Here is a 13,796-nt window from a genome sequence, read left to right on the forward strand (position 1 = left end):
TTCAAGGTCACGGTCAACCAGGCGCTGAAGGTTGACAAGTATCCACTTCCACGTGTTGATGACATTTTCGCTAATCTGTCACAGGGACAAAAATTCACGAAACTGGATTTACGCCAGGCGTACCTACACTTGGAGGTCGACGACGACAGCAAGGAGTTACTGACAATCAATACACATCGGGGACTATACCGCTATAACCGGTCTGTGTATGGCATTTCCTCACTTCCAGCGATATGGCAACGCACAATGGACACAATACTTCAGGGAATTCCGGGAGTACAGTGTATACTGGATGACATGATTGTCACAGGGGACAGTGATCAATCGCACTACGAAAACCTTGAAAAAGTGTTATCACACTTGAGTGATAATGGATTAAAAGTTAACAAAGATAATTGTCAATTCTTTCAGGACAAGGTTACATATTGTGGTCATGACATTGATAAAATAGGATTGTGGAAATGTAATGACAAGATTCAGTCGGTGCTCGACACACCTGTACCACATGATGTAACTTCATTGAGGGCTTATCTTGGGGTTTTAAACGCCAAATCTTGCAACCGTTGTAAGTCCGTTAAACGCACTTCTCCAGAAAAATCAAAAGTATAAATGGTCAGATGAATGTGACAGGGCGTTTAATGATTCGAAGCGCTTGATCACATCAGAGCCCGTGCTAACACATTACAATCCGGAACTTCCGGTACGGCTCGCAACGGACGCATCCCCTGTCGGTATTTCCGGTATATTGTCACATGTTATGCCGGACGGCTCCGAAAGACCAATAGCATTCGCGTCGCGTTCCTTGACAAAGACGGAACGTAAGTATGCGCAAATAGACAAAGAAGCGTTAGGGATTTACTGGGCAGTAAAACGTTTTTTACACGTATTTGTATGGCAGACATTTCACTCTAGTGACAGATTGCCAGCCGCTCACTTCGATTTTTAACCCTGGTAAAAGCATACCGGTTACCACCGCGGCACGTGTTCAAAGATATGCGTTATACTTGTCGGGATTTCATTACGATGTTGAGTACAAGAATACTAAGCGACATACGAACGTAGATGGCTTGTCTAGATTGCCGGCGCCGCACACCGCCGAAAATTATGACAATGATATTGAAGAAGTGTTTTACACCTCTCAAATTGATCAGTTACCGGTCACAAGTTCTCAGATTCGCAGAGAAACTCAGCGCGAGCGTTTGTTATCGCGTGTTTTCAGTTATGTAGAAAACGGCAGGGACGAAAAGCTTAATGACCCTCTGTTGAAAAGCTATTTCTCGCGTAGGAATGAACTCGCAATTCATCATGGTTGTTTGATGTGGGGAAACCGGGTAGTAATTCCAATCAAATTACGGTCTAAGGTATTAGACACAGTTCATTCAGGGCATCCTGGGATTGTCAAAATGAAAGGACTGGCTAGAAGTTACATATGGTGGCCCGGTATTGATAGTGACATTGAATCTCTGGTCAAAAGATGTAATGGGTGTCAGATGGAACAAAGACAGCCAGCACATGTTTACCTACATCCGTGGGAATGGCCGAGTTCCAGCTGGGAACGAATACACGTCGATTTTGCTGGCCCATTTTTAGGACGAATGTTTATGGTAATTGTCGATGCACATAGCAAATGGCCAGAAGTTATAGAAATGAAATCGAATACTGCCGAACGCACGATAAATGAATTGCGAATTATATTCTCAAGATACGGTCTTCCGAAACAATGCGTTACAGACAATGGACCTCAATTCATTTCTGATAGTTTTGCAAAATTCATGCAAATTATGGCATAATGCATATCAAAACAGCCCCGGCAAAACCATCAACAAATGGTCTCGTTGAAAGGTTCAATGCTACATTTAAATCTGCTATGCGAGCTATGGATGGCGGAACTGACGATTTCGGCTTGAAAATCAGTAATTTTCTATTATCATACCGCACAGCTGTGCATTCCACAACCAACGAAACACCGTCAAAACTATTTTTAAGTCGAAAAATTAGGACTAGGCTCGATTTGCTCAAGCCGGACACAAAGCAATGTGTTCAAGACAAACAAATGACTTTGTCATTAGCAGGAAAACAAACATTTAGGGAGCTTGTGTTAGATCAAAGCGTACTTGCGCGCGATTATAGGCCGAGCGTGAAAGAGAAATGGGTTACAGGGACGGTGGTATCAAGGGATGGCCCCTTGATGTATAAAGTACTTGTTGGAAATGCCACATGGAAACGACACATTGATCAGTTACGGCCCACCGAAATAGAACAAAGTCAGGCTCAAACTGAGATACCAGAGTTAACAGGATCAATGCCATTAACTCGCGGTCAGGGGTTTTTCAATACACTACCCGATTCACAACATTCAGAGCAATTAGCCCCAGATGTTAATAATAATAATGAACCGCCCCAGGTCGAAGAACGTCGTTATCCACAACGCGATAGGCACCCGCCGGAAAGATTAGCGTATAATTAGAGTACCCGTCAAGAGGCGTTGTAAATTAATGTGCTTAATTAAATGACGCTGGAGAAGTGTTGCTAACTAATAGCTGCTATTTGTGATTAATTTTATCAAATAAAGATCAATTAATTTAATATCTTTACAAAATATGTATTGTTTATCAATGATCGCACTGTTGAAACAATATTTTTATGATGAAAAACATAAACAGTTTAAAATATTATGGAAATATTTTATTGATATATATGATGTTATGACTTCATATTTGAAAGGGGAGAACTGTTGTGTATTTAACTTCAGCCAATAGCGACACCTCTTGCTGATAAGCCACACCTCTGTACTACTACTACATGCTGCATGCTATCACAGTAGTTTAGTTCTCAATGACTGTTCTCAAGTACTAGTAATAAACCGTAAAACTGTTGTTATTTCTTGTTGTAAACACAACACATTTCATGATAAATTTCGCTCGTGCTCTGCATAAATTATGTCGCTCTTGCATTACAAACTAAATGTCGCTCGTGCTTTTCATACTAACTGTCGCTCGTGCAGTACATACTTAGTGTCGCTCGCGTATTAAATACTAAATGTCGCTCGTGCAGTACATGCTTTATGTCGCTCTTGCATTACGAAATGAATGTCGTTCGTGCATTAAATACTAAATGTCGCTCGTGCAGTAAATACTTATTGTCGCTCGTGTATTAAATACTAAATGTCGCTTATGCATTTTATACTAAATGTGCTCGTGCAATACATACTAAATGTCGCTTATGCATTTTATACTAAATGTGCTCGTGCAATACATACTAAATGTGCTCATGCATTTTATACTAAATGTGCTCGTGCATTACATACTAAATGTGCTTATGCATTTTATACTAAATGTGCTCGTGCATTACATACTAAATGTGCTCATGCATTACATGCTTTATGTCGCTCTTTCATTACGAAGTCAATGTCGTTTGTGCATTACATACTAAATGTCGCTCGTGCAGTAAATACTTAGTGTCGCTCGTGTATTAAATACTAAATGTCGCTCATGCATTTTATACTAAATGTGCTCGTGCAATACATTCTAAATGTGCTCTGTGCTCGTGCAATGCATACTAAATGTGCCCGTGCATTAAATACTAAATGTGCTCATGCATTTTATACTAAATGTGCTCGTGCAATACATACTAAATGTGCTCATGCAATTTATACTAAATGTGCTCGTGCATTACATACTAAATGTGCTCATGCATTTTATACCAAATGTGCTCGTGCAATACATACCAAATGTGCTCATGCATTTTATACTAAATGTGCTCGTGCAATACATACCAAATGTGCTCATGCATTTTATACTAAATGTGCTCGTGCAATACATACTAAATGTGCTCATGCATTTTATACTAAATGTGCTCGTGCAATACATACCAAATGTGCTCATGCATTTTATACTAAATGTGCTCGTGCAATACATACTAAATGTGCTCATGCATTTTATACTAAATGTGCTCGTGCATTACATACTAAATGTGCTCATGCATTTTATACTAAATGTGTTCGTGCATTACATACTAAATGTGCTCATGCATTTTTTACTATATGTGCTCGTGCAATACATACTAAATGTGCTCATGCAATTTATACTAAATGTGCTCGTGCAATACATTCTAAATGTGCTCATGCATTTTATACTAAATGTGCTCGTGCAATACATACTAAATGTGCTCATGCATTTTATACTAAATGTGCTCGTGCAATACATACTAAATGTGCTCATGCATTTTATACTAAATGTGCTCGTGCATTACATACTAAATGTGCTCATGCATTTTATACTAAATGTGCTCGTGCAATACATACTAAATGTGCTCATGCATCTTATACTAAATGTGCTCGTGCAATACATACTAAATGTGCTCGTGCAATACATACTAAATGTGCTCATGCATTTTATACAAAATGTGCTCGTGCAATACATACTAAATGTGCTCATTTTTTTTATACTAAATGTGCTTGTGCAATACATACTAAATGTGCTCGTGCAATACATACTAAATGTGCTCATGCAATTTATACTAAATGTGCTCGTGCAATACATACTAAATGTTGTTCGTGCATTTCATACTAAATGTCAGTCTTGCAGTACATTTTTATGTCGCTCGTGCATTATAAAATGAATGTCGCTCATGCACTACATACTTAGTATCGGTCGTGCATTTCATACTAAATGTCGCTCGTGCATTTCATACTAAATGTCGCTCGTGCATTTCATACTAAATATCGCTCGTGCATTACATAATAAATGTTGTACGTGCATTTCATACTTAATGTCGCTCGAGCATATTATACTTAATGTCGCTCGTCCTTTTCATACTAAATAAATGTCACTGGTGCAGTACATACTTTATGCCGCTCGTGCATTACATTCTAAATGTCGCTTGTGCTTTTTATACTAAATTTCGCTCTCGCATTAACTATTTAATGTCGCTCGTGCATTACATACTAAATGTCGCTCGTGCATTACATTCTATATGTCACTCTCTTATTACATTTTAAATGTTACTCGCGCATTACATGCTGACTGCCGCTCGTGCATTACATAATTAATGTCGCTCGTGCATTACATTCCAAATGACGCTCGTGCATTAAGTACATTATCCCGCTCGAGCAATTCGAACTTAACATCACTCGTGCTATAAAAACTGACGCAAGGTTTCAATTACAATTTCTACAGAAAGTTTGGAGCAGAAAATCAGCTAAATGTGTTTACCAATAATTTTATAATAAATTCGGGCCAAGCGAGTTCGAGTCAACGGGGTTTGACTGTACTCTTGTTTGTAATATTCTTCTGTGCAATCATTATTGTTACGTGATGAATTCTATTTATTTCATGTTTGTAACATACTCCATTAATACATGTGTGTACTTTATGAAATGCATAATAGCTCTATTTGAGTTAAAATGAGAAGGACAAAATACTTAATATGTACAATATTATTGAAGATGATTTTGTATATATATATTAAATAAATTGTCAACTGCAGTAGAACTTATTGCTTTGTTTTGTTTTTAATGGGGTGAAAAACTTCAAAATTGTATTAACTTGCATGACAAACGTTTGCCTTTAGCTCCTAGTATGTTTCAATTAAATAAACTTTTATCTATAACGTGTCCGGCAGAAATATTTCCATCCCGTAGAGACAGCGCCTTAGTTAATTGTTACCAATAGAATCAAAAGTTCAACGTAATAACAATTATAATGTGTTGTAAATATAAACAACAAGTTACTACGGTTCGTTTATTTATTATGAAAAGTGAGCAGCAGTTAATATACTCCATGATGTTTTAATAGCTGAAAACGCAAAAATGTAAATGCCAAAAGATTTACTGTGATCTTCTATCGTGTAATTAGATAGAAATACCGTGTTTTCTGCAGATTTCTTTCAAATTAAACTCGGTAACTTTTATAGGAACCATTGTTTTGACATATATTCATCCTTTTTGGTAAATCTTATTTGGGAGTAAGAGTGCATCTTTAAAAGTGATCAGACAATAAGGAGATATAAGGGCAGGTAGAAATCTAGCTCAGTTCACTTCAAGGTAACACTCTATTGTATGCGTATAATACATACTTGTAAATTATGGATTTTTAAGGTTTATTTATCAATATGGTTCGATTTTATGGCTCTTTTTACATACAGAACGCTAGACAATTACAACAGGATAAAAGGCATTTTAATGTTCACAGATAGATATTTGTAAGACATTGCAAACCGCAGTTACAGTGGGAGTATGTTGGTATTAAACGGTCGTTAAGAAATACCAATTACACATTACTATAGATTTACTGCTGATATCGGCTCATTCGAAAGATTTTTATATCAATCAAAGTGCTGAAAGCACTGATGGACTAGGGCTTCATTTAGGGGAATGTTGACAACCATGTTCTAAGCATTGAAAAAATCGGCTCACATCACAAGGGGTCACTGTTTAATGGGCTTGCTTAAACTTTTGACTTAAATTGCTTGCAAGCTGGAAAGGAAATTTGAAAAATCTCGTTAAGTGTGTGTAGAGGGAGGGGGCGGGGTGTGGGGCTAAAGCGTTAAATCAGATAAAGTCATAGTTCTTTTGAATTTCTCAAAATCGTTTAATCAGACTTGTACAAATTAATGTACGTGTTTGGCGTAAGTTAACCAAAGTACACATACTTCTTTAATTTGATCAAATCTTTTATATCAAAGGTCTGTTATTTGCAGTTTCAGAGAAGATTTTCAATGATGTAATTATATACTATATAGAGAACTTGTAAAGTATACACCAGTCAATTGTAACCACGCCCCCCCCCCCCCCGGTGGTAAAATTCCGTGAAAAGCCCCGCACCCCGGGGATCTAAGGGGTAAGTGCAATTCCCTGATATAATTTGCGGGAAGACAAAACCACCGCAATCTCCCGGCATTGCGAGGACACTAGTTCTGGCTTCCATACTTTTAATGTTGATATTTTTTTTTATGTTTACAACACATTGAACAAGTCCAAAAGGGTAATATATAATGTGTTCGGTGAAGTTCTTTAGCTACGAGGACACCTGAAAGGTTGAAACACAGCCCTTCCCCTCCGGTATATCCCCAAGGGGCCGTGGTAATAATTGACTGGTGCATTATACGAGAGAAAATCAAAATTGAGCAGGCAAGATTGTTTTACCTACGGCGATGGTTTATCACAATGTCATTGAACAAAATGTACTTACACTGAGAGTGGCTCCAAGACTTTTCTATGCACATAGGTAAACAATCATTTTATTCATAAGCCATATTCTGTGCACTTATTCATACATTTGGCTTCATTTAGAATGGAACTTCATAAATAAGCATGCGCATATTTGATATTTTTTATCTCCATTTTGCAAAATTGAAATCACATGATTTTATCAAAGGAACTTGTATTGCTTTTTTTAAACAAAATTTCCAGGTTGTTTTCTACTTAGATCGCACACTTTAGTCGCTTTACGTATGAATTCACAAGACATTTCGAATGCGCGATGGGCACCGCGGTTATCTGATACTGGTTTCTTTTCGGATAAAGGGTACTAGTCTATCAATACAGAGCATTGAACGGGAAAATTTCGATGCGTACTTTTCCAATATGTTCATATTCTTATTGCATTTAATCTGAGCATAATTATGCAAGAACATTCATGTAGTTAACCCGATTAACTCACTCGCTACCTATGATTTTTTTTGCTTCATTAAAAGAACATACGGTTAGCTTGAATTGTTAGGAGAACTAATTTTATTGGATTTTTTTTCATTGTAATCAGTTCTGGTACTACTTTTATAATTCAAATTCGCTTACGGCAATCCAATCAAAATACAGCGTATGAATACATTACGTCAGTGAACCCTCAGATGCGGCTTGAGAATGCAGATATCGTGAGTATCGCTATGAGCTAAGCCACAAGTGCCCTAGTCCAAAAACGATTGAAATTCGTTTTCCGTTTAATGTTTTACATTAAAGGTCGATGCGATACGAACTTATCGTAACTAAAAAGAAAAAAAGCACATCAAAATGAAATACTTAATTTATTCATTTTATAATGAAGAAGTTTATTACATTTTTTTTTATTTCAGATAGTGGAATACTCCTATTAAATAGTGGAATATTTCTAATAAATTATGGAATATTTCTATTAAATAGTGGAAAAAGAGAAAAAATCACAATTCTCGTTCCAGCAGAAGTGAATTAGGAGCACGGGTTGACTTCATATCGTACGCTATCCTGACTGCGTACAGTGACGTAGGAGTGACGTCATGCGTCCGTGTGATGACGTAGACAGGGGATGGGCGTGGGTGGTTGCGGCTTGCTCGTTCGCTCTTCACATGATGACGTATGGACTCGCTTGGAGCACAGGTAGGGACTTCCGGAATAGCTCGGCTTAAACAGTACTCAGATTAGCTCCATAGTTTCCATAGTGTTCTTATGAACAAGACAGAAGTTTGATTAGACTTATGCAATTACGTATATCGCCTCCATCTTCTTGGCGAGGTAATGTACCCCACTAATGTGACACTTCATTGTGTCCTATAATTATGATTCTGATACCTATTATGAATATGCTTTAGACTATTGTTTACTACTTGCTAATGGAAGCCCTTTTATCCAATTTAAACCTTAATGTTAATCAGGCTTTACTTTGCTTTAGTTGATCCTTTTTATCATATTGCCTCCGTGGTCTTATGGTTAGGGTGCCTACGGAGCGGGGGTATATATCTAATCCTACACCTCCTGTTTGGCGATCAGGCGTATACAGTGTAAGTATACCACGTGATTTATTACGTCATAATTGCGTCGGAAGGCAACATTTTGCTTCAAATGAAGACTTTTAAAGATACGTTGTCTATATACTTCTGTTCTTTCAGGGGCATTTCCTGTTATAATTGCGGATGAGTTTTTTTTTCTTTCAAGATTATACCACGTAATATTTCTGGAATTATTTTGTTTTAGGCGTATATCACGTGATCTTTCTGGAAGCGTTTGGTCAACCGAAGTCAGTCACGGCCTGGGCAGGTTCGCTCCCAACTGCTGTAATGTATGCTATAGGTAGGTTTGCTTTATAATCATATATTCATACCTGGGCAGGTTCACTCCCAACTGCTGTCATGAATGCTAGGTAGGATGGTTAGCTATATATAGACCTGGTCAGGTTCGCTCCCAACTGCTGCCATGTATGCTATAGGTAGGTTAGCTATATATAGACCTGGTCAGGTTCGCTCCCAACTGCTGTGATGTATGCTATATGTAGGTTAGCTATATATAGACCTGGTCAGGTTCGCTCCCAACTGCTGTCATGTATGCTATTGGTAGGTTAGCAATATATGTACACGGGTAGTTTCGCTCCCATCTGCTGTCATGTATGCTAGGTATGATGGTTAGCAATATATGTACACGGGTAGTTTCGCTCCCAACTGCTGTCATGTATGCAAGGTATGATGGTTAGCTATATATAGACCTGGGCAGGTTCGCTCACAACTGCTGCCATGTATGCTAGGTATGATGGTTAGCAATATATGTACACGGGTAGTTTCGCTCCCAACTGCTGTCATGTATGCAAGGTATGATGGTTAGCTATATATAGACCTGGTCAGGTTCGCTCCCAACTGCTGCCATGTATGCTATAGGTAGGTTAGCTATATATAGACCTGGGCAGGTTCGCTCACAACTGCTGCCATGTATGCTATAGGTAGGTTAGCTATATATAGACCTGGGCAGGTTCGCTCACAACTGCTGCCATGTATGCTATAGGTAGGTTAGCTATATATAGACCTGGGCAGGTTCGCTCACAACTGCTGCCATGTATGCTATAGGTAGGTTAGCTATATATAGACCTGGGCAGGTTCGCTCCCAACTGCTGCCATGTATGCTATAGGTAGGTTAGCTATACATAGACCTGGGCAGGTTCGCTCCCAACTGCTGCCATGTATGCTAGGTATGATGGTTAGCTATATATAGACCTGGGCAGGTTCGCTCCCAACTGCTGCCATGTATGCTATAGGTAGGTTAGCTATATATGTACCTGGGCAGGTTCGCTCCCATCTGCTGCCATGTATGCTATAGGTAGGTTAGCTATATATGTACCTGGGCAGGTTCGCTCCCATCTGCTGCCATGTATGCTATATGTAGGTTAGCTATATATGTACCTGGGCAGGTTCGCTCCCAACTGCTGCCATGTATGCTATAGGTAGGTTAGCTATATATGTACCTGGGCAGGTTCGCTCCCAACTGCTGCCATGTATGCTATAGGTAGGTTAGCTATATATGTACCTGGGCAGGTTCGCTCCCATCTGCTGCCATGTATGCTATAGGTAGGTTAGCTATATATAGACCTGGGCAGGTTCGCTCACAACTGCTGCCATGTATGCTATAGGTAGGTTAGCTATATATAGACCTGGGCAGGTTCGCTCACAACTGCTGCCATGTATGCTATAGGTAGGTTAGCTATATATGTACCTGGGCAGGTTCGCTCCCATCTGCTGCCATGTATGCTATAGGTAGGTTAGCTATATATAGACCTGGGCAGGTTCGCTCCCAACTGCTGCCATGTATGCTATAGGTAGGTTAGCTATATATAGACCTGGGCAGGTTCGCTCACAACTGCTGCCATGTATGCTATTGGTAGGTTAGCTATACATAGACCTGGGCAGGTTCGCTCCCATCTGCTGCCATGTATGCTATAGGTAGGTTAGCTATATATAGACCTGGGCAGGTTCGCTCCCAACTGCTGCCATGTATGCTATAGGTAGGTTAGCTATACATAGACCTGGGCAGGTTCGCTCCCAACTGCTGCCATGTATGCTATAGGTAGGTTAGCTATACATAGACCTGGGCAGGTTCGCTCACAACTGCTGCCATGTATGCTATAGGTAGGTTAGCTATATATAGACCTGGGCAGGTTCGCTCCCAACTGCTGCCATGTATGCTAGGTATGATGGTTAGCTATATATAGACCTGGGCAGGTTCGCTCCCAACTGCTGCCATGTATGCTAGGTATGATGGTTAGCTATACATAGACCTGGGCAGGTTCGCTCCCAACTGCTGCCATGTATGCTAGGTATGATGGTTAGCTATATATAGACCTGGTCAGGTTCGCTCCCAACTGCTGCCATGTATGCTATAGGTAGGTTAGCTATATATAGACCTGGGCAGGTTCGCTCACAACTGCTGCCATGTATGCTATAGGTAGGTTAGCTATATATAGACCTGGGCAGGTTCGCTCCCAACTGCTGCCATGTATGCTATAGGTAGGTTAGCTATACATAGACCTGGGCAGGTTCGCTCCCAACTGCTGCCATGTATGCTAGGTATGATGGTTAGCTATATATAGACCTGGGCAGGTTCGCTCCCAACTGCTGCCATGTATGCTATAGGTAGGTTAGCTATATATAGACCTGGGCAGGTTCGCTCACAACTGCTGCCATGTATGCTATTGGTAGGTTAGCTATACATAGACCTGGGCAGGTTCGCTCCCATCTGCTGCCATGTATGCTATTGGTAGGTTAGCTATATATGTACCTGGGCAGGTTCGCTCCCAACTGCTGCCATGTATGCTATAGGTAGGTTAGCTATATATAGACCTGGGCAGGTTCGCTCACAACTGCTGCCATGTATGCTATAGGTAGGCTAGCTATATATAGACCTGGGCAGGTTCGCTCCCAACTGCTGCCATGTATGCTATAGGTAGGCTAGCTATATATAGACCTGGGCAGGTTCGCTCACAACTGCTGTCATGTATGCTATAGGTAGGCTAGCTATATATAGACCTGGGCAGGTTCGCTCACAACTGCTGCCATGTATGCTATAGGTAGGCTAGCTATATATAGACCTGGGCAGGTTCGCTCCCAACTGCTGCCATGTATGCTATAGGTAGGTTAGCTATATATAGACCTGGGCAGGTTCGCTCCCAACTGCTGCCATGTATGCTGTAGGTAGGTTAGCTATATATAGACCTGGGCAGGTTCGCTCCCAACTGCTGCCATGTATGCTATAGGTAGGTAAGCTATATATAGACCTGGGCAGGTTCGCTCCCAAATGCTGCCATGTATGCTATAGATAGGTTAGCTATACATAGACCTGGGCAGGTTCGCTCCCATCTGCTGCCATGTATGCTATAGGTAGGTTAGCTATATATATACCTGGGCAGGTTCGCTCCCATCTGCTGCCATGTATGCTATAGGTAGGTTAGCTATATATAGACCTGGGCAGGTTCGCTCCCAACTGCTGCCATGTATGCTATAGGTAGGTTAGCTATACATAGACCTGAGCAGGTTCGCTCCCAACTGCTGCCATGTATGCTATAGGTATGTTAGTAATATATGTACCTGGGCAGGTTCGCTCCCAACTGCTGTCATGTATGCTATAGGTATGTTAGTAATATATGTACCTGGGCAGGTTCGCTCCCAACTGCTGCCATGTATGCTATAGGTAGGTTAGCTATATATAGACCTGGGCAGGTTCGCTCCCATCTGCTGTCATGTATGCTAGGTAGGATGGTTAGCTATATATAGACCTGGGCAGGTTCGCTCCCAACTGCAATCATGTATGCTAGGTACGATGGTTAGCTATATATGTACCTGGGCAGGTTCGCTCCCAACTGTTGTCATGTATGCTTTAGGTATGTTAGCTATATATAGACCTGGTCAGGTTCGCTCACAACTGCTGCCATGTATGCTATAGGTAGGTTAGCTATATATAGACCTGGGCAGGTTCGCTCCCAACTGCTGCCATGTATGCTATAGGTAGGTTAGCTATATATAGACCTGGGCAGGTTCGCTCCCATCTGCTGTCATGTATGCTAGGTAGGATGGTTAGCTATATATAGACCTGGGCAGGTTCGCTCCCAACTGCTGTCATGTATGCTAGGTACGATGGTTAGCTATATATGTACCTGGGCAGGTTCGCTCCCAACTGTTGTCATGTATGCTTTAGGTATGTTAGCTATATATAGACCTGGGCAGGTTCGCTCACAACTGCTGCCATGTATGCTATAGGTAGGTTAGCTATATATAGACCTGGTCAGGTTCGCTCCCAACTGCTGTGATGTATGCTATATGTAGGTTAGCTATATATAGACCTGGTCAGGTTCGCTCCCAGCTGCTGTCATGTATGCTATTGGTAGGTTAGCAATATATGTACACGGGTAGTTTCGCTCCCATCTGCTGTCATGTATGCTAGGTATGATGGTTAGCAATATATGTACACGGGTAGTTTCGCTCCCAACTGCTGTCATGTATGCAAGGTATGATGGTTAGCTATATATAGACCTGGGCAGGTTCGCTCACAACTGCTGCCATGTATGCTAGGTATGATGGTTAGCTATATATAGACCTGGGCAGGTTCGCTCCCATCTGCTGGCATGTATGCCAGGTATGATGGTTAGCTATATATAGACCTGGACAGGTCCACTCCCATCTGCTGTCATGTACGCTACGTAGGATGGTTAGCTATATATAGACCTGGGCAGGTTCGCTCCAAACTGCTGTCATGTATGCTAGGTAGGATGGTTAGCTATATAGTATATATAGACCTGGGCAGGTTCGCTCCCAACTGCTGTCATGTATGCTAGGTACGATGGTTAGCTATATAGTATATATAGACCTGGGCAGGTTCGCTCCCAACTGCTGTCATGTATGCTAGGTACGATGGTTAGCTATATATGTACCTGGGCAGGTTCGCTCCCAACTGTTGTCATGTATGCTAGGTATGTTTGTGATATATATACCTGGGCAGGTTCGCTCCCATCTGCTGTCATGTATGCTAGGTATGTTTGTAATATATATACCTGGGCAGGTTCGCTCCCAAC

This window comes from Mya arenaria, chromosome 15, assembly GCF_026914265.1.
Source record: "Mya arenaria isolate MELC-2E11 chromosome 15, ASM2691426v1".
NCBI lineage: Eukaryota > Metazoa > Mollusca > Bivalvia > Myida > Myidae > Mya > Mya arenaria.